A 21173-nucleotide genomic window follows, 5' to 3' on the forward strand; every position below is an offset into this window, starting at 1 on the left:
TTCTCACAGTCCGGGGAAATCAAGCATTGGCTGTCCATCCCCACATCTTACCTCCTCCCCAGAGGGTGGCCTCTGAGCCACCCTAAAAAGAGCTAAGTTCTCTGAGCTCTGGGGGAGCTTTAAGGTGCTGGGGGTGGGTGACAGGGAAAGGAAAATTGCTCTAAACTCTAAAGCACTGCTCTCTAATGGCATTTTCCATGATGATGGAAATGTTCTAAATCTGTGCCGTCCAATACAGTAGCCGCTAGCTCCATGTGCCTACTGAGCACTTAGAAGGTCATGGCACTGAGTAACAGAATTTTTTTTTTTTTGGCCAAAGCATGAAGCTTGCGGGGTCTGAGTTCCCCCACCAGGGATTGAAACCCAGCCACAGCAGTGAAAGCGCCAGGTCCCAACACCTAGACCACCAGGGAACAGAATTGGATGCCAGGGAAACTCCGTTCCATGAGGAAGAGAATTTTTAACTTAATTTTTAACAGAATTAATTTTCCTTAATTTTAACTAATTTACATTCTAATAGGCATTTGGCTAGTGGCTACTGTAATTGACAATGCAGCTCTAGGGCCTTGGGGATGACAGATTCAGCTAGAGAGCGATGGAGGGAAAGCAGGGATAGCTTAGGTCCTCATCAGGCCCTGTGGGATGGGGCTAGGGTGAATGTCCTCAAACAACCGCAGAACACTTCTCTTGTCTCTTCATTCCTCGTGCATATCTGTCCCCTCTTTTTCTAAGTTGCTCATCACACACTGATATCCCCACTCCTTGATGGTCTCCGGTGAGTTGTTGGATGTCTCTCGGTGAAGGTGCCTGGGAGACAGAGCTGCTCACTTGTCCATGCCTGCTCTGAACTGTCTCTGGCGGGCGTCAAAGACGACATGCCCGAGCCGGGTGCCTGACCCAGGACAGTAGGGCTTCCAGCTGGTTTTGGGAGGCGTAGACATCTGGCGATAGTTCTGGCAGGCTGGAGGAACTGTATCCATGGGGTGGTACACCCAGTCTTGGCTGCCTGCTCGCCGGGAGGATGATTGCAGCTCAATCAGTACAGGTACTTCTGAGAAGGTTTGCAGGTCATTGTAGGCCACCTGAGCCTTGGGCGAGCAGGAGTTCTGACTGGGTGGGATAGAAGTCCATGGTATGTGCTGCCCTGCATCCTCCTTTCGAGGAACTGCCTCAGATATAAATGACTGTCGGGTCTGATGTGGGCCCAAAACTTGGACAGAGTCAGTTCCTAGAGGGTTCTTGTGGAGGCCAGGATTTGGGATAAGGCATGAGTTGTTATGGAGGCCCTATCTCTTGGATGAGCCAGAGTATTGAGTAAGGGCCAGACTCGTATGGGGGCCAGGATCTCGATGAATTCCTGAGTACTTGTGTAAGCTAGGGTCATGTGTATGTTCTGAGCCCCTGTAAATTCCAGCATGTTCGGGAAGGCCTGGAAGCTTGTGGAGGCCTTGGTCTTGAGCAAGGGCTGGGTTCTTGGGGAGGCCTGGGTTTGTGGTTAGGCCTGGGTGTCAGGAAACTCTGCAGACTTTGGAAGGGCCTGGGGTCCTTGGGAGGACAGAGCCTTGGTTGAGGCCTTGACTCTCAGGAAGTTCATGGGTTTGGGCCTGGCTTGGGATTTGGGAAGTAATGGATAACTGGGGAGGGATGGGGACCTGGGAAGAGAGGACAGACTGAGAAGACTTGGAGGTTGGGGGAAAGGTGGGGGTTTGTATTAAGTTGGAGGGCTTCTGGCTGTTGCTGTGTTGATGAAGGACCCGGTATCTGAAAGAAACAAGGGGCAGATAAAGAGTGCATGGTGGAGGCATGGTGCATGGTGAGTTCTGCGTACTCGTTGCAGAATGGAGGCAAGGTTGAGAAGGTGCAGCATCCTTGGAGTACAGGAATTTGGGGTAGACTGGAGTCTGGGGGTCCGGTTTCTCTTCTCAGACCTGCAAGGAATGAAGCTCCAGTAAAGGAAGGTCTTGGACTGTTCAAATTTGTCTTTGGCATCATTTGAGATCTTCCATTCCATATTCCCCATATTCTGGGCCTGGGCGGAAGCGTGCTCATGGGCGTGGCCTCAGGAGCAGATCTCAGAATGGGGGATGGGTGTGCTCAGTGGGGTGGGCTGAGGAGGAGGTCTGGGCCTTGGCAGGTTCATGCGCAGGGGGCTGAACTGGGGGGCGGGTCTGGGCCCTGGCTGGGGACTGGGCTGTGTCAGAGTCTGGGGTCTTAGTCTTGGTCTCTTGGGGCAGGCAGAGAGGAACCACGTCCACCTTGCTCATCCTGTGGAGCTTGGAAGATGTCTCTTACCTGGAGTAAAAGTTGGCTTGGGACTTTAAGACTGTGACCGGAGGGGCCTCCCCAGCTCTCACTACCCGCTCCTTCCACAGTCCCCGTGGAGCCTCCGTGGAAGCCGCAGCCCGTCCACACTGAGGCGGCATCCAGCATCACTTAGAAGCCTTTTCATAATTTTTGTCTGGTATCCAGGAGTCAAGGTGGTTTGGGTGCCCGAGCAGGAAGCTTGGGCCATGGCGGAAGCGGGAAGAAACTCTTGAGCACAGGTTCTTGGGATCCACGGAGCAGCGCATGCACATGCGATGGCTGCCTACACAGCTGACTTGCTTGTCTGCGGGGAAAGGCGAGACGGGTCAGGGCCTGGCTTCCTGAGGGGCTGAGAATCAAGGCAGGGATAGAAGAAAGGGGACAGGCCCACATCCCCTGAGCTCACGCTGGCGCCCACTCACCCTTGGGGAGAATACGATTGAAAAGTACCCGCAAGTAACCCTTCAGATGCCTCCAGAGCTGAGGGAAGCAGGGGAGGGGGGAGACCGAGAGCAGGGTTAGCCCTGAAATCCAACCCTTGTCCGACCACACCCCAGCAGCCCTCCCACCTCAGCCCCTTCAAGGCCCCAGGGCTCCCCCAACTCCGCTGCCCAGATCCTGCTCTGACCATAGTCACCACGTTCATTCCCAAGTTGAGGAAGGTGAATCTGATCAGGAGCAAAAGAATTGAGTCTCCTAGCTCCTGGCATTTCCTGGGGATGGTGCCAGAGCATGGCTCGGCTCGGTAGAGGGCTCGCTCACCCATGACCAGGGGTTCAAGGACTGCCTGGGTCCCCTGGCCTCCACATAGTCACTGGGAGCCAGACTGGGTCATAATGGGGCAGGTGGTGAGGTCACAGTGAGGGAGGGGGACGAAAAGGAGGACCCAGGGTAGCATTCCCTGGTAACCAGGGTCAGGTAAGCTGAGCCTGGACAGTCAAACAGGGCCCGGTGGCCGGCACACCTCCCCTCGAGTGGTCATTCATTTGCTCACCACCCACTGACTCACTTGTTCAAATGACACATTCCGTCTCTTGGTCCCTCTTGAGACTAGGAAGACCTCGGCCTCAGAGGCCTGCTGAAGGCCTGGTTGGAGTCCAGAGCCTCAGCCTTCTTCATGCCCTTCACTGGGCCTGCAGCTGGACCTGCCCAGGTATGGAACCTCCCACTTTGGAAGCAGCTTCTTGTATGAGGCTCTTTGGGGACAGGGACAGCTGAGACACAGAGGAGGTGCCCAGAGACCAGGGGTTTGGAGTCTGCAGCTGCAGAACTACTTAGTGCATGGTATAGGACCAGGAGGGGCCGCTGGCAGAACTGTGGCCACTAAACCAAGGGGACCCTCAGGCCAAGAAGGGGACACTGGCTTCTTATTGCAGGAAGCCAAGGGCAGGGGCCCAGGCTGGCAGAAGGAGTGGCGCTTCCAAGCCACAGACCACCAATGTTTCCTGGACTCCGGCGCTCTTTATTCCTCTCTCCATGCCCTGCCCCCGCCCGCCACCGCCCCCATTTGCCACCGGTCACTTCATTTTCCCAGTCTGGCTCCTGTGCAGAGAGGGCCTCGAGGCCGAGGTGGAAGGTAGCAGCGAGTTGGCCCGTGCTTGGCTCTCCTGCGGTTGCCGCTTCCGCTCCAGGCTGTCATACACCTGGTAGTTGGAATTGCCCCCCGGGTTCCGGCTGAGTGGCATGAAGGTGGGTGGAGGTGGAGGGTGCTCGTTAGCCTGGACGTTCGGGCAGGGGCTGGGAGGGGCGGAGGAGCAGCGCTGAGCTGGGAGCCGGGGCCCGCTTGTACGAGGCCTCGGCCAGCACCGTGAGGGAGGCGGACGTGGCCAGAGGGCGCCGCACGGGCAGCATCTCGGCCCATTCGGCCGCCCGGCGCCGCACCTCGTGGGGATCCCGGGAGTAGTTCAAGTGTCCCGTGAAGGGGTGCGGGCTGCGGTTGGGCTGGCTGTGAGCACAGCTGGGGAGGCTCCGTCCGTGGGCCGGGGGGGAGTTGGGCCGCCAGGCTTCGGGCCGGCAGCCCAGGAATTCTTACATTCCTTTTTCCCAGGGGTCTGTCTCCACAGTGAACTAGGCCTAAGTCCATGGGGAAGAAAATTAAGTGGAGACAGCTCGAAAAATTTAGAGGCCTATGAAGGAGGGGACCCTCAGAATCCAGGGCTCAAGTTGGGCAGCCTAAAACACAAGGTTTCCTAGTCTCTGACAAAGAGAGGTCTTCTCCCTCAGTAACCAAGAGCCCCAAACACAGCCCAGAACGGGGGAGGCAAGTTTCCATACATCTGATCGTGACCCAAGAGACCAGATGACGAAAACTGAAGCCTGGACCGTTTCTCACAGTCCGGGGAAATCAAGCATTGGCTGTCCAGCCCCACATCTTACCTCCTCCCCAGAGGGTGGCCTCTGAGCCACCCTAAAAAGAGCTAAGTTCTCTGAGCTCTGGGGGAGCTTTAAGGTGCTGGGGGTGGGTGACAGGGAAAGGAAAATTGCTCTAAACTCTAAAGCACTGCTCTCTAATGGCATTTTCCATGATGATGGAAATGTTCTAAATCTGTGCCGTCCAATACAGTAGCCGCTAGCTCCATGTGCCTACTGAGCACTTAGAAGGTCATGGCACTGAGTAACAGAATTTTTTTTTTTTTTTTGGCCATACCATGAAGCTTGCGGGGTCTGAGTTCCCCGACCAGGGATTGAACTCCAGCCACAGCAGTGAAAGTGCCAACTCCCAACAACTGGACCGCCAGGGATCAGAATTGGATGCCAGGGAAATTCCGTTCCCTGAGGAAGAGAATTTTCAACTTTTTAACTTAATTTTTAACAGAATTAATTTTCCTTAATTTTAACTAATTTACATTCTAATAGGCATTTGGCTAGTGGCTACTGTAATTGACAATGCAGCTCTAGGGCCTTGGGGATGACAGATTCAGCTAGAGAGCGATGGAGGGAAAGCAGGGATAGCTTAGGTCCTCATCAGGCCCTGTGGGATGGGGCTGGGGTGAATGTCCTCAAACAACCGCAGAACACTTCTCTTGTCTCTTCATTCCTCGTGCATATCTGTCCCCTCTTTTTCTAAGTTGCTCATCACACACTGATATCCCCACTCCTTGATGGTCTCCGGTGAGTTGTTGGATGTCTCTCGGTGAAGGTGCCTGGGAGACAGAGCTGCTCACTTGTCCATGCCTGCTCTGAACTGTCTCTGGCGGGCGTCAAAGACGACATGCCCGAGCCGGGTGCCTGACCCAGGACAGTAGGGCTTCCAGCTGGTTTTGGGAGGCGTAGACATCTGGCGATAGTTCTGGCAGGCTGGAGGAACTGTATCCATGGGGTGGTACACCCAGTCTTGGCTGCCTGCTCGCCGGGAGGATGATTGCAGCTCAATCAGTACAGGTACTTCTGAGAAGGTTTGCAGGTCATTGTAGGCCACCTGAGCCTTGGGCGAGCAGGAGTTCTGACTGGGTGGGATAGAAGTCCATGGTATGTGCTGCCCTGCATCCTCCTTTTGAGGAACTGCCTCAGATATAAATGACTGTCGGGTCTGATGTGGGCCCAAAACTTGGACAGAGTCAGTTCCTAGAGGGTTCTTGTGGAGGCCAGGATTTGGGATAAGGCATGAGTTGTTATGGAGGCCCTATCTCTTGGATGAGCCAGAGTATTGAGTAAGGGCCAGACTCGTATGGGGGCCAGGATCTCGATGAATTCCTGAGTACTTGTGTAAGCTAGGGTCATGTGTATGTTCTGAGCCCCTGTAAATTCCAGCATTTTCGGGAAGGCCTGGAAGCTTGTGGAGGCCTTGGTCTTGAGCAAGGGCTGGGTTCTTGGGGAGGCCTGGGTTTGTGGTTAGGCCTGGGTGTCAGGAAACTCTGCAGACTTTGGAAGGGCCTGGGGTCCTTGGGAGGACAGAGCCTTGGTTGAGGCCTTGACTCTCAGGAAGTTCATGGGTTTGGGCCTGGCTTGGGATTTGGGAAGTAATGGATAACTGGGGAGGGATGGGGACCTGGGAAGAGAGGACAGACTGAGAAGACTTGGAGGTTGGGGGAAAGGTGGGGGTTTGTATTAAGTTGGAGGGCTTCTGGCTGTTGCTGTGTTGATGAAGGACCCGGTATCTGAAAGAAACAAGGGGCAGATAAAGAGTGCATGGTGGAGGCATGGTGCATGGTGAGTTCTGCGTACTCGTTGCAGAATGGAGGCAAGGTTGAGAAGGTGCAGCATCCTTGGAGTACAGGAATTTGGGGTAGACTGGAGTCTGGGGGTCCGGTTTCTCTTCTCAGACCTGCAAGGAATGAAGCTCCAGTAAAGGAAGGTCTTGGACTGTTCAAATTTGTCTTTGGCATCATTTGAGATCTTCCATTCCATATTCCCCATATTCTGGGCCTGGGCGGAAGTGTGCTCATGGGCGTGGCCTCAGGAGCAGATCTCAGAATGGGGGATGGGTGTGCTCAGTGGGGTGGGCTGAGGAGGAGGTCTGGGCCTTGGCAGGTTCATGCGCAGGGGGCTGAACTGGGGGGCGGGTCTGGGCCCTGGCTGGGGACTGGGCTGTGTCAGAGTCTGGGGTCTTAGTCTTGGTCTCTTGGGGCAGGCAGAGAGGAACCACGTCCACCTTGCTCATCCTGTGGAGCTTGGAAGATGTCTCTTACCTGGAGTAAAAGTTGGCTTGGGACTTTAAGACTGTGACCGGAGGGGCCTCCCCAGCTCTCACTACCCGCTCCTTCCACAGTCCCCGTGGAGCCTCCGTGGAAGCCGCAGCCCGTCCACACTGAGGCGGCATCCAGCAGCACTTAGAAGCCTTTTCATAATTTTTGTCTGGTATCCAGGAGTCAAGGTGGTTTGGGTGCCCGAGCAGGAAGCTTGGGCCATGGCGGAAGCGGGAAGAAACTCTTGAGCACAGGTTCTTGGGATCCACGGAGCAGCGCATGCACATGCGATGGCTGCCTACACAGCTGACTTGCTTGTCTGCGGGGAAAGGCGAGACGGGTCAGGGCCTGGCTTCCTGAGGGGCTGAGAATCAAGGCAGGGATAGAAGAAAGGGGACAGGCCCACATCCCCTGAGCTCACGCTGGCGCCCACTCACCCTTGGGGAGAATACGATTGAAAAGTACCCGCAAGTAACACTTCAGATGCCTCCAGAGCTGAGGGAAGCAGGGGAGGGGGGAGACCGAGAGCAGGGTTAGCCCTGAAATCCAACCCTTGTCCGACCACACCCCAGCAGCCCTCCCATCTCAGCCCCTTCAAGGCCCCAGGGCTCCCCCAACTCCGCTGCCCAGATCCTGCTCTGACCATAGTCACCACGTTCATTCCCAAGTTGAGGAAGGTGAATCTGATCAGGAGCAAAAGAATTGAGTCTCCTAGCTCCTGGCATTTCCTGGGGATGGTGCCAGAGCATGGCTCGGCTCGGTAGAGGGCTCGCTCGCCCATGACCAGGGGTTCAAGGACTGCCTGGGTCCCCTGGCCTCCACATAGTCACTGGGAGCCAGACTGGGTCATAATGGGGCAGGTGGTGAGGTCACAGTGAGGGAGGGGGACGAAAAGGAGGACCCAGGGTAGCATTCCCTGGTAACCAGGGTCAGGTAAGCTGAGCCTGGACAGTCAAACAGGGCCCGGTGGCCGGCACACCTCCCCTCGAGTGGTCATTCATTTGCTCACCACCCACTGACTCACTTGTTCAAATGACACATTCCGTCTCTTGGTCCCTCTTGAGACTAGGAAGACCTCGGCCTCAGAGGCCTGCTGAAGGCCTGGTTGGAGTCCAGAGCCTCAGCCTTCTTCATGCCCTTCACTGGGCCTGCAGCTGGACCTGCCCAGGTGTGGCACCTCCCACTTTGGAAGCAGCTTCTTGTATGAGGCTCTTTGGGGACAGGGACAGCTGAGACACAGAGGAGGTGCCCAGAGACCAGGGGTTTGGAGTCTGCAGCTGCAGATGTACTTAGTGCATGGTATAGGACCAGGAGGGGCCTGCTGGCAGAACTGTGGCCACTAAACCAAGGGGACCCTCAGGCCAAGAAGGGGACACTGGCTTCTTATTGCAGGAAGCCAAGGGCAGGGACCAAGGCTGGCAGAAGGAGTGGCGCTTCCAAGCCACAGACCACCAATGTTTCCTGGACTCTGGCGCTCTTTATTCCTCTCTCCATGCCCTGCCCCCCCGCCCCCCCGCGACCGCCCCCATTTGCCGCCGGTCAGTTCATTTTCCCAGTCTGGCTCCTGTGCAGAGAGGGCCTCGAGGCCGAGGTGGAAGGTAGCAGCGAGTTGGCCCGTGCTTGGCTCTCCTGCGGTTGCCACTTCCGCTCCAGGCTGTCATACACCTGGTAGTTGGCATTGCCCCCCGGGTTCCGGCTGAGTGGCATGAAGGTGGGTGGAGGTGGAGGGTGCTCGTTAGCCTGGACGTCGGGCAGGGGCTGGGAGGGGCGGAGGAGCAGCGCTGAGCTGGGAGCCGGGGCCCGCTTGTACGAGGCCTCGGCCAGCACCGTGAGGGAGGCGGACGTGGCCAGAGGGCGCCGACGGGCAGCATCTCGGCCCATTCGGCCGCCCGGCGCCGCACCTCGTGGGGATCCCAGGAGTAGTTCAAGTGTCCCGTGAAGGGGTGCGGGCTGCGGTTGGGCTGGCTGTGAGCACAGCTGGGGAGGTTCCGTCCGTGGGCCGGGGGGGAGTTGCGCCGCCAGGCTTCGGGCCGGCAGCCCAGGAATTCTTACATTCCTTTTTCCCAGGGGTCTGTCTCCACAGTGAACTAGGCCTAAGTCCATGGGCAAGAAAATTAAGTGGAGACACCTCGAAAAATTTAGAGGCCTATGAAGGAGGGGACCTTCAGAATCCAGGGCTCAAGTTGGGCAGCCTAAAACACAAGGTTTCCTAGTCTCTGACAAAGAGAGGTCTTCTCCCTCAGTAACCAAGAGCCCCAAACACAGCCCAGAACGGGGGAGGCAAGTTTCCATACATCTGATCGTGACCCAAGAGACCAGATGACGAAAACTGAAGCCTGGACCGTTTCTCACAGTCCGGGGAAATCAGGCATTGGCTGTCCAGCCCCACATCTTACCTCCTCCCCAGAGGGTGGCCTCTGAGCCACCCTAAAAAGAGCTAAGTTCTCTGAGCTCTGGGGGAGCTTTAAGGTGCTGGGGGTGGGTGACAGGGAAAGGAAAATTGCTCTAAACTCTAAAGCACTGCTCTCTAATGGCATTTTCCATGATGATGGAAATGTTCTAAATCTGTGCCGTCCAATACAGTAGCCGCTAGCTCCATGTGCCTACTGAGCACTTAGAAGGTCATGGCACTGAGTAACAGAATTTTTTTTTTTTGGCCAAAGCATGAAGCTTGCGGGGTCTGAGTTCCCAGACCAGGGATTGAAACCCAGCCACAGCAGTGAAAGCGCCAGGTCCCAACACCTAGACCACCAGGGAACAGAATTGGATGCCAGGGAAATTCCGTTCCCTGAGGAAGAGAATTTTTAACTTAATTTTTAACAGAATTAATTTTCCTTAATTTTAACTAATTTACATTCTAATAGGCATTTGGCTAGTGGCTACTGTAATTGACAATGCAGCTCTAGGGCCTTGGGGATGACAGATTCAGCTAGAGAGCGATGGAGGGAAAGCAGGGATAGCTTAGGTCCTCATCAGGCCCTGTGGGATGGGGCTGGGGTGAATGTCCTCAAACAACCGCAGAACACTTCTCTTGTCTCTTCATTCCTCGTGCATATCTGTCCCCTCTTTTTCTAAGTTGCTCATCACACACTGATATCCCCACTCCTTGATGGTCTCCGGTGAGTTGTTGGATGTCTCTCGGTGAAGGTGCCTGGGAGACAGAGCTGCTCACTTGTCCATGCCTGCTCTGAACTGTCTCTGGCGGGCGTCAAAGACGACATGCCCGAGCCGGGTGCCTGACCCAGGACAGTAGGGCTTCCAGCTGGTTTTGGGAGGCGTAGACATCTGGCGATAGTTCTGGCAGGCTGGAGGAACTGTATCCATGGGGTGGTACACCCAGTCTTGGCTGCCTGCTCGCCGGGAGGATGATTGCAGCTCAATCAGTACAGGTACTTCTGAGAAGGTTTGCAGGTCATTGTAGGCCACCTGAGCCTTGGGCGAGCAGGAGTTCTGACTGGGTGGGATAGAAGTCCATGGTATGTGCTGCCCTGCATCCTCCTTTCGAGGAACTGCCTCAGATATAAATGACTGTCGGGTCTGATGTGGGCCCAAAACTTGGACAGAGTCAGTTCCTAGAGGGTTCTTGTGGAGGCCAGGATTTGGGATAAGGCATGAGTTGTTATGGAGGCCCTATCTCTTGGATGAGCCAGAGTATTGAGTAAGGGCCAGACTCGTATGGGGGCCAGGATCTCGATGAATTCCTGAGTACTTGTGTAAGCTAGGGTCATGTGTATGTTCTGAGCCCCTGTAAATTCCAGCATGTTCGGGAAGGCCTGGAAGCTTGTGGAGGCCTTGGTCTTGAGCAAGGCCTGGGTTCTTGGGAAGGCCTGGGTTTGTGGTTAGGCCTGGGTGTCAGGAAACTCTGCAGACTTTGGAAGGGCCTGGGGTCCTTGGGAGGACAGAGCCTTGGTTCAGGCCTTGACTTTCAGGAAGTTCATGGGTTTGGGCCTGGCTTTGGATTTGGGAAGTAATGGATATCTTGGGAGGGATGGGGACCTGGGAAGAGAGGACAGACTGAGAAGACTTGGAGGTTTGGGGAAAGGTGGGGGTTTGTGTTAAGTTGGAGGGCTTCTGGCTGTTGCTGTGTTGATGAAGGACCCGGTATCTGAAAGAAACAAGGGGCAGATAAAGAGTGTATGGTGGAGGCATGGTGCATGGTGAGCTTTGGGCACTCGTTGCAGAATGGAGGCAAGGTTGAGAAGGTGCAGCATCCTTGGAGTACAGGAATTTGGGGTAGACTGGAGTCTGGGGGTCCGTGTTTCTCTTCTCGGACCTGCAAGGAAGGAAGCTGCAGTAAGGGAAGGTCTTGGACTGTTCACATTTGTCTTTGGCATCATTTGAGATCTTCCATTCCATATTCCCCATATTCTGGGCCTGGGCGGAAGTGTGCTCATAGGCGTGGCCTCAGGAGCAGATCTCAGAATGGGGGATGGGTGTGCTCAGTGGGGTGGGCTGAGGAGGAGGTCTGGGCCTTGGCAGGTTCATGCGCAGGGGGCTGAACTGGGGGGCGGGTCTGGGCCCGGGCTGCGGACTGGGCTGTGTCAGAGTCTGGGGTCTTAGTCTTGGTCTCTTGGGGCAGGCAGAGAGGAACCACGTTCACCTTGCTCATCCTGTGGAGCTTGGAAGATGTCTCTTACCTGGAGTAAAAGTTGGCTTGGGACTTTGAGACTGTGACCGGAGGGGCCTCCCCAGCTCTCACTACCCGCTCCTTCCACAGTCCCCGTGGAGCCTCCGTGGAAGCCGCAGCCCGTCCACACTGAGGCGGCATCCAGCAGCACTTAGAAGCCTTTTCATAATTTTTGTCTGGTATCCAGGAGTCAAGGTGGTTTGGGTGCCCGAGCAGGAAGCTTGGGCCATGGCGGAAGCGGGAAGAAACTCTTGAGCACAGGTTCTTGGGATCCACGGAGCAGCGCATGCACATGCGATGGCTGCCTACACAGCTGACTTACTTGTCTGCGGGGAAAGGCGAGATGGGTCAGGGCCTGGCTTCCTGAGGGGCTGAGAATCAAGGCAGGGATAGAAGAAAGGGGACAGGCCCACATCCCCTGAGCTCACGCTGGCGCCCACTCACCCTTGGGGAGAATACGATTGAAAAGTACCCGCAAGTAACCCTTCAGATGCCTCCAGAGCTGAGGGAAGAAGGGGAGGGGGGAGACCGAGAGCAGGGTTAGCCCGGAAATCCAACCCTTGTCCGACCACACCCCAGCAGCCCTCCCACCTCAGCCCCTTCAAGGCCCCAGGGCTCCCCCAACTCCGCTGCCCAGATCCTGCTCTGACCATAGTCACCACGTTTATTCCCAAGTTGAGGAAGGTGAATCTGATCAGGAGCAAAAGAATTGAGTCTCCTAGCTCCTGGCATTTCCTGGGGATGGTGCCAGAGCATGGCTCGGCTCGGTAGAGGGCTCGCTCGCCCATGACCAGGGGTTCAAGGACTGCCTGGGTCCCCTGGCCTCCACATAGTCACTGGGAGCCAGACTGGGTCATAATGGGGCAGGTGGTGAGGTCACAGTGAGGGAGGGGGACGAAAAGGAGGACCCAGGGTAGCATTCCCTGGTAACCAGGGTCAGGTAAGCTGAGCCTGGACAGTCAAACAGGGCCCGGTGGCCGGCACACCTCCCCTCGAGTGGTCATTCATTTGCTCACCACCCACTGACTCACTTGTTCAAATGACACATTCCGTCTCTTGGTCCCTCTTGAGACTAGGAAGACCTCGGCCTCAGAGGCCTGCTGAAGGCCTGGTTGGAGTCCAGAGCCTCAGCCTTCTTCATGCCCTTCACTGGGCCTGCAGCTGGACCTGCCCAGGTGTGGCACCTCCCACTTTGGAAGCAGCTTCTTGTATGAGGCTCTTTGGGGACAGGGACAGCTGAGACACAGAGGAGGTGCCCAGAGACCAGGGGTTTGGAGTCTGCAGCTGCAGATGTACTTAGTGCATGGTATAGGACCAGGAGGGGCCTGCTGGCAGAACTGTGGCCACTAAACCAAGGGGACCCTCAGGCCAAGAAGGGGACACTGGCTTCTTATTGCAGGAAGCCAAGGGCAGGGACCAAGGCTGGCAGAAGGAGTGGCGCTTCCAAGCCACAGACCACCAATGTTTCCTGGACTCTGGCGCTCTTTATTCCTCTCTCCATGCCCTGCCCCCCCGCCCCCCCGCGACCGCCCCCATTTGCCGCCGGTCAGTTCATTTTCCCAGTCTGGCTCCTGTGCAGAGAGGGCCTCGAGGCCGAGGTGGAAGGTAGCAGCGAGTTGGCCCGTGCTTGGCTCTCCTGCGGTTGCCACTTCCGCTCCAGGCTGTCATACACCTGGTAGTTGGCATTGCCCCCCGGGTTCCGGCTGAGTGGCATGAAGGTGGGTGGAGGTGGAGGGTGCTCGTTAGCCTGGACGTCGGGCAGGGGCTGGGAGGGGCGGAGGAGCAGCGCTGAGCTGGGAGCCGGGGCCCGCTTGTACGAGGCCTCGGCCAGCACCGTGAGGGAGGCGGACGTGGCCAGAGGGCGCCGACGGGCAGCATCTCGGCCCATTCGGCCGCCCGGCACCGCACCTCATGGGGATCCCAGGAGTAGTTCAAGTGTCCCGTGAAGGGGTGCGGGCTGCGGTTGGGCTGGCTGTGAGCACAGCTGGGGAGGTTCCGTCCGTGGGCCGGGGGGGAGTTGCGCCGCCAGGCTTCGGGCCGGCAGCCCAGGAATTCTTACATTCCTTTTTCCCAGGGGTCTGTCTCCACAGTGAACTAGGCCTAAGTCCATGGGCAAGAAAATTAAGAGGAGACACCTCGAAAAATTTAGAGGCCTATGAAGGAGGGGACCTTCAGAATCCAGGGCTCAAGTTGGGCAGCCTAAAACACAAGTTTTCCTAGTCACTGACAAAGAGAGGTCTTCTCCCTCAGTAACCAAGAGCCCCAAACACAGCCCAGAACGGGGGAGGCAAGTTTCCATACATCTGATCGTGACCCAAGAGACCAGATGAGGAAAACTGAAGCCTGGGCTCTTTCTCACAGTCTGGGGAAATCAGGCATTGGCTGTCCATCCCCACATCTTACCTCCTCCCCAGAGGGTGGCCTCTGAGCCACCCTAAAAAGAGCTAAGTTCTCTGAGCTCTGGGGGAGCTTTAAGGTGCTGGGGGTGGGTGACAGGGAAAGGAAAATTGCTCTAAACTCTAAAGCACTGCTCTCTAATAGCATTTTCCATGATGATGGAAATGTTCTAAATCTGTGCCATCCAATACAGTAGCCGCTAGCTCCATGTGCCTACTGAGCACTTAGAAGGTCATGGCACTGAGTAACAGAATTTTTTTTTTTTTTTGGCCAAAGCATGAAGCTTGCGGGGTCTGAGTTCCCAGACCAGGGATTGAAACCCAGCCACAGCAGTGAAAGCGCCAGGTCCCAACACCTGGACCACCAGGGAACAGAATTGGATGCCAGGGATATTCCGTTCCCTGAGGAAGAGAATTTTTAACTTAATTTTTAACAGAATTAATTTTCCTTAATTTTAACTAATTTACATTCTAATAGGCATTTGGCTAGTGACTACTGTAATTGACAATGCAGCTCTAGGGCCTTGGGGATGACAGATTCAGCCAGACAGCGATGGAGGGAAAGCAGGGATAGCTTAGGTCCTCATCAGGCCCTGTGGGATGGGGCTGGGGTGAATGTCCTCAAACAACCGCAGAACACTTCTCTTGTCTCTTTATTCCTCGTGCATATCTGTCCCCTCTTTTTCTAAGTTGCTCATCACACACTGATATCCCCACTCCTTGATGGTCTCCGGTGAGTTGTTGGATGTCTCTCGGTGAAGGCGCCTGGGAGACAGAGCTTCTCACTTGTCCCTGCCTGCTCTGAACTGTCTCTGGCGGGCGTCAAAGACGACATGCCCGAGCCGGGTGCCTGACCCAGGACAGTAGGGCTTCCAGCTGGTTTTGGGAGGCGTAGACATCTGGCGATAGTTCTGGCAGGCTGGAGGAACTGTATCCATGGGGTGGTACACCCAGTCTTGGCTGCCTGCTCGCCGGGAGGATGATTGCAGCTCAATCAGTACAGGTACTTCTGAGAAGGTTTGCAGGTCATTGTATGCCACCTGAGCCTTGGGCGAGCAGGAATTCTGACTGGGTTGGATAGAAGTCCATGGTATGTGCTGCCCTGCATCCTCCTTTTGAGGAACTGCCTCAGATATAAATGACTGTCGGGTCTGATGTGGGCCCAAAACTTGGACAGAGTCAGTTCCTAGAGGGTTCTTGTGGAGGCCAGGATTTGGGATAAGGCATGAGTTGTTATGGAGGCCCTATCTCTTGGATGAGCCAGAGTATTGAGTAAGGGCCAGACTCTTATGGGGGCCAGGATCTCGATGAATTCCTGAGTACTTGTGTAAGCTAGGGTCATGTGTATGTTCTGAGCCCCTGTAAATTCCAGCATGTTCGGGAAGGCCTGGAAGCTTGTGGAGGCCTTGGTCTTGAGCAAGGCCTGGGTTCTTGGGAAGGCCTGGGTTTGTGGTTAGGCCTGGGTGTCAGGAAACTCTGCAGACTTTGGAAGGGCCTGGGGTCCTTGGGAGGACAGAGCCTTGGTTGAGGCCTTGACTCTCAGGAAGTTCATGGGTTTGGGCCTGGCTTTGGATTTGGGAAGTAATGGATATCTTGGGAGGGATGGGGACCTGGGAAGAGAGGACAGACTGAGAAGACTTGGAGGTTTGGGGAAAGGTGGGGGTTTGTGTTAAGTTGGAGGGCTTCTGGCTGTTGCTGTGTTGATGAAGGACCCGGTATCTGAAAGAAACAAGGGGCAGATAAAGAGTGTATGGTGGAGGCATGGTGCATGGTGAGCTTTGGGCACTCGTTGCAGAATGGAGGCAAGGTTGAGAAGGTGCAGCATCCTTGGAGTACAGGAATTTGGGGTAGACTGGAGTCTGGGGGTCCGTGTTTCTCTTCTCGGACCTGCAAGGAAGGAAGCTGCAGTAAGGGAAGGTCTTGGACTGTTCACATTTGTCTTTGGCATCATTTGAGATCTTCCATTCCATATTCCCCATATTCTGGGCCTGGGCGGAAGTGTGCTCATAGGCGTGGCCTCAGGAGCAGATCTCAGAATGGGGGATGGGTGTGCTCAGTGGGGTGGGCTGAGGAGGAGGTCTGGGCCTTGGCAGGTTCATGCGCAGGGGGCTGAACTGGGGGGCGGGTCTGGGCCCGGGCTGCGGACTGGGCTGTGTCAGAGTCTGGGGTCTTAGTCTTGGTCTCTTGGGGCAGGCAGAGAGGAACCACGTTCACCTTGCTCATCCTGTGGAGCTTGGAAGATGTCTCTTACCTGGAGTAAAAGTTGGCTTGGGACTTTGAGACTGTGACCGGAGGGGCCTCCCCAGCTCTCACTACCCGCTCCTTCCACAGTCCCCGTGGAGCCTCCGTGGAAGCCGCAGCCCGTCCACACTGAGGCGGCATCCAGCAGCACTTAGAAGCCTTTTCATAATTTTTGTCTGGTATCCAGGAGTCAAGGTGGTTTGGGTGCCCGAGCAGGAAGCTTGGGCCATGGCGGAAGCGGGAAGAAACTCTTGAGCACAGGTTCTTCGTATCCACGGAGCAGCGCATGCGCATGCGATGGCTGCCTACACAGCTGGCATACTTGTCTGCGGGGAAAGGCGAGATGGGTCAGGGCCTGGCTTCCTGAGGGGCTGAGAATCAAGGCAGGGATAGAAGAAAGGGGACAGGCCCACATCCCATGAGCCCATGCTGGCGCCCACTCACCTTTGGGGAAAAGACGTTTGAAAAGCGCCCGCAAGAATCTCTTCAGATGCCTCCAGAGCTGAGGGAAGAAGGGGAGGGGGGAGACCGAGAGCAGGGTTAGCCCGGAAATCCAACCCTTGTCCGGCCACACCCCAGCAGCCCTCCCACCTCAGCCCCTTCAAGACCCCAGGGCTCCCCCAACCCCGCTGCACATATCCTGCCCTGACCATAATCACCATGTTGATCCCCACGTTGACGAAGATCAAGCTGACCAGGAGCAGAAGAATTGCGTCTCCTTGCTCCTGGCATTTCCTGGGAATGGGGCCAGGGAACGGCTCAGCTCCATAGTAGGTTCGCTCACCCATGGCCGTTGCTCCCAGGACTGCCTGGGCCCCCTGCCCTCCACTTTTAACTGGGAGCTTGACTGGGTCATAATGGGGCAGGTGGTGAGGTCACAGTGAGGGAGGGGGACGAAAAGGAGGGCCCAGGGTGGCATTCCCTGGTAACCAGGGTGAGGTAAGCTGAGCCTGGACAGTCAAACATGGCCCGAAGGCCGGCACACCTCCACTTGAGTGATCAATCATTCACTCACCGCCCGCTGACTCACTTGTTCAAATGACACATTCCATTTCTTGGCCCTCCTGAGAATATGAAGACCTTGGCCTCAGAGCCCTTTGGAAGGCCTGGCTGCAGTCAAGAGCCTCAGCCTACTTCATGCCCTTCACTGGGCGTGGAGCTGGACCTGCCCAGATGTGGAACCTCCCAGGTTGGAAGCAGCTTCTTGTATGAGGCTCTTTGTGGACAGGGACAGCTGAGACACAGAGGAGGTGCCCAGACACCAGTGGTTTGGAGTCTGCAGCTGCAGAACTACTTAGTGCATGGTATAGGACCAGGAGGGGCCTGCTGTCAGGACTGTGCCCACTAAACCAAGGGGACCCTCAGGCCAAGAAGGGGACACTGGCTTCTTATTGCAGGAAGCCAAGGGCAGGGACCAAGGCTGGCAGAAGGAGTGGCGCTTCCAAGCCACAGACCACCAATGTTTCCTGGACTCTGGCGCTCTTTATTCCTCTCTCCATGCCCTGCCCCCCCGCCCCCCCGCGACCGCCCCCATTTGCCGCCAGTCAGTCCATTTTCCCAGTCTGGCTCCTGTGCAGAGAGGGCCTCGAGGCCGAGGTGGAAGGTAGCAGTGACTTGGCCCACGTTTGGCTCTCCTGCGGTTGCCGCTTCCGCTCCAGGCTGTCATACACCTGGTAGTTGGCATTGCCCCCCGGGTTCCGACTGAGTGGCATGAAGGTGGGTGGAGGTGGAGGGTGCTCGTTAGCCTGGACGTCGGGCAGGGGCTGGGAGGGGCGGAGGAGCAGCGCTGAGCTGGGAGCCGGGGCCCGCTTGTACGAGACCTCGGCCAGCACCGTGAGGGAGGCGGACGTGGCCAGAGGGCGCCGCACGGGCAGCATCTCGGCCCATTCGGCCGCCCGGCGCCGCACTTCGTGGGGATCCCGGGAGTAGTTCAAGTGTCCCGTGAAGGGGTGCGGGCTGCGGTTGGGCTGGCTGTGAGCACAGCTGGGGAGGCTCCGTCCGTGGGCCGGGGGGGAGTTGCGCCGCCAGGCTCCGGGCCGGCAGCCCAGGAATTCTTACATTCCTTTTTCCCAGGGGTCTGTCTCCACAGTGAACTAGGCCTAAGTCCATGGGCAAGAAAATTAAGTGGAGACACCTCGAAAAATTTAGAGGCCTATGAAGGAGGGGACCCTCAGAATCCAGGGCTCAAGTTGGGCAGCCTAAAACACAAGGTTTCCTAGTCTCTGACAAAGAGAGGTCTTCTCCCTCAGTAACCAAGAGCCCCAAACACAGCCCAGAACGGGGGAGGCAAGTTTCCATACATCTGATCGTGACCCAAGAGACCAGATGACGAAAACTGAAGCCTGGACCGTTTCTCACAGTCCGGGGAAATCAAGCATTGGCTGTCCAGCCCCACATCTTACCTCCTCCCCAGAGGGTGGCCTCTGAGCCACCCTAAAAAGAGCTAAGTTCTCTGAGCTCTGGGGGAGCTTTAAGGTGCTGGGGGTGGGTGACAGGGAAAGGAAAATTGCTCTAAACTCTAAAGCACTGCTGTCTAATGGCATTGTCCACGGTGATGCAAATGTTCTAAATCTGTGCCGTCCAATGCAGTAGCCGCTAGCTCCATGTGCCTACTGAGCTCTTAGAAGGCCGTGGCAATGAGGGACAGAATTTTTTTTTTTTTTTGGCCATACCATGAAGCTTGCGGGGTCTGAGTTCCCCGACCAGGGATTGAACCCCAGCCACAGCAGTGAAAGTGCCAAATCCCAACAACTGGACCGCCAGGGAACAGAATTGGATGCCAGGGAAATTCTGTTCCCTGAGGAAGAGAATTTTCAACTTTTTAACTTAATTTTTAACAGAATTAATTTTCCTTAATTTTAAATAATTTACATTCTAATAGGCATTTGGCTAGTGGCTACTGTAATTGACAATGCAGCTCTAGGGCCTTGGGGATAACGGATTTAGCTAGAGAGTGATGGAGGGAAAGCAGGGATAGCTTAGGTCCTCATCAGGCCCTGTGGGATGGGGCTGGGGTGGATGTCCTCAACCACCCACAGAACACTTCTCTTGTCTCTTTATTCCTCATGCATATCTGTCCCCTCTTTTTCTAAGTTGCTCTGAGCACACTGATGTCCCCAAACCTTGGTGGTCTCCGGTGAGTTGTTGGATGTCTGTCGGTGAAGGCGCCTGAGAGACAGAGCTTCTCACTTGTCCCTGCCTGCTCTGAACTGTCTCTGGCGGGCGTCAAAGACCATATGCCCTAGCCCGGTGCCTGACCCAGGACAGTAGGGCTTCCAGCTGGTTTTGGGAGGCGTAGACATCTGGCGATAATTCTGGCAGGCTGGAGGAACTGTATCCATGGGGTGCTACACCCCTTCTTGGGTGCCTGCTCGCCGGGAGGATGATTGCAGCTCAATCAGTACAGGTACCTCTGTGAAGGTTTGCAGGTCATTGTAGGCCACCTGAGCCTTGGGAGAGCATGAGTTCTGACTGGGTGGGACAGAAGTCCATGGTGTGTGCTGCCAAGCACCCTCCTTTCGAGGAACTGCCTCATATATAAATGAGTTGTGGGTCTGATATGCGCCCAAAACTTGGACAGAGTCAGTTCCTAGATGGTTCTTGTGGAGGTCAGGGTTTGGGATAAGGCATGAGTTGTTATGGAGGCCTGATCTCTTGGATAAGCCAGAGTCTTGAGTAAGGGCTGGGCACTTATGGGGGCCAGGATCTCGATTACTTCCTGAGTACTTGTGGAAGTTAGGGTCATGGGTATGTTCTGAGCTCCTCTAATTTCCAGCATCTTGGGTAAGGCCACATCTCCTTTTGACTTCAGTGGCTTGGGTAATGCCTGGATTCTTATGGAGGTCAGAATCTTGACTAAGGCCTTGGCTCCTGCAGACTCCAGAATCTTGGGTAAGACCTGGATTCTTGTAGTCTGCTGAGTCTCATGTAAGGCTTGAGCCCTTATGGAGGCGAGGGGTTTGCACAAGGCCTGGGCTCTTCAGATTCCTGGCAAAGGCCTGAACTCTTGTTGACTCCAGAGTCTTGGGCAAGGTATGGACGCTTCTCTGGCCCAGATCTTGGGTAAAGTCTGGACTCCTAGAGACTCCTGAATCTTGGGCATTACCCGTACTCTTGTCACATCCAGAATCTTGAGAAGGGTGTGGGCTATTACGGAAGCCAGTTTTTTGGGAGAGCTCTTGACTTTTACACAGTACAGTCTCTTGCTTTTGTTCCAGATTCCTATAGACTCGAGAATCATGCATAAAGCCTGAGCTCCTCTGAATGTCAGAAGTTTGGAGAAATGGTGTGTTTTTGTGGAGACCAGAGGGCTGGGTGAGGTATGGGCGTGTCAAGAAATGTCTGTCTTGAGTAGAACCTAAGCTCTTCTGGGAGCCAGAATCTTGGGTAGTGACTGGATTCTTCTGAAGGTCAGAGTCGTGGGAAAGGCTTGGATTCTTGCAGAGGTAAGGGTCTTGGGTAAGGCCCAGAAGCTTGTGGAGGTCTGGATCTTGAGCAAGGCCTGGGTTCTTGGGGAGGCCTGGGCCTCAGGTAAGGCCTGGGTTCTTGTGGAGGCAGTCCTGGGATCATTGCTGGGGTTCATTGCTGAGGTCTGTGAAAGTGGTACCTGGCGATCCTCAAGTCATTTTGTTTGCACAATGAACATCTCAACAGATATAGAGGAATATAGACCTCACCTTCCATACCAGCTGCGTTCCTGGAATGTGAGCAGATAGGCCTTTTATGAATCACCCTGCTTCTCTGTTCATTTTCATTTGACTAACGTTATTGATCATTTTAAGCTGATTCCATTACGTGGGTCTATATTGAGCACCTGCTATGTGTTTGGAGTCTTGATGGAAAATGCCCACTGGCTGTTTCTATTTCTTTCTCTCTTTTTTTTTCTTTTTGGCCATGCAGTGTGGTTTGCAGGATCTTAGTTCCCCGACCAGGGATTGAACTGGGGCCGTCAGCAATGAAAGCGTGTAGTCCTAATCACTG

The 21173-nt window shown here is 55.4% G+C and overlaps 7 pseudogenes; all 7 read right to left on the minus strand.

Annotated features, from left to right (window-relative positions):
* Positions 1–486: 486 nt before the first annotated feature.
* LOC149746700 (uncharacterized protein SPEM3 pseudogene) lies at positions 487–2630 on the minus strand (annotated as a pseudogene).
* A 2506-nt stretch (positions 2631–5136) lies between these two features.
* LOC149746701 (uncharacterized) lies at positions 5137–7710 on the minus strand (annotated as a pseudogene).
* A 2053-nt stretch (positions 7711–9763) lies between these two features.
* Positions 9764–10766, minus strand: LOC149746702 (uncharacterized protein SPEM3-like; annotated as a pseudogene).
* LOC149746703 (uncharacterized protein SPEM3 pseudogene) lies at positions 10764–12209 on the minus strand (annotated as a pseudogene).
* A 2987-nt stretch (positions 12210–15196) lies between these two features.
* On the minus strand, positions 15197–15931 carry LOC149746704 (uncharacterized protein SPEM3-like; annotated as a pseudogene).
* Positions 15932–15983: 52 nt separating this feature from the next.
* Positions 15984–16981, minus strand: LOC149746705 (uncharacterized protein SPEM3-like; annotated as a pseudogene).
* Positions 16982–17737: 756 nt separating this feature from the next.
* On the minus strand, positions 17738–19534 carry LOC149746706 (uncharacterized protein SPEM2 pseudogene; annotated as a pseudogene).
* Between the last annotated feature and the right edge of the window lie 1639 nt (positions 19535–21173).

This window comes from Delphinapterus leucas, chromosome 19 (genome assembly GCF_059928025.1).
Source record: "Delphinapterus leucas isolate spDelLeu-1000000601 "Yukka" chromosome 19, BTC_Dleu_Yukka2, whole genome shotgun sequence".
In the NCBI taxonomy this organism is placed as follows: domain Eukaryota; kingdom Metazoa; phylum Chordata; class Mammalia; order Artiodactyla; family Monodontidae; genus Delphinapterus; species Delphinapterus leucas.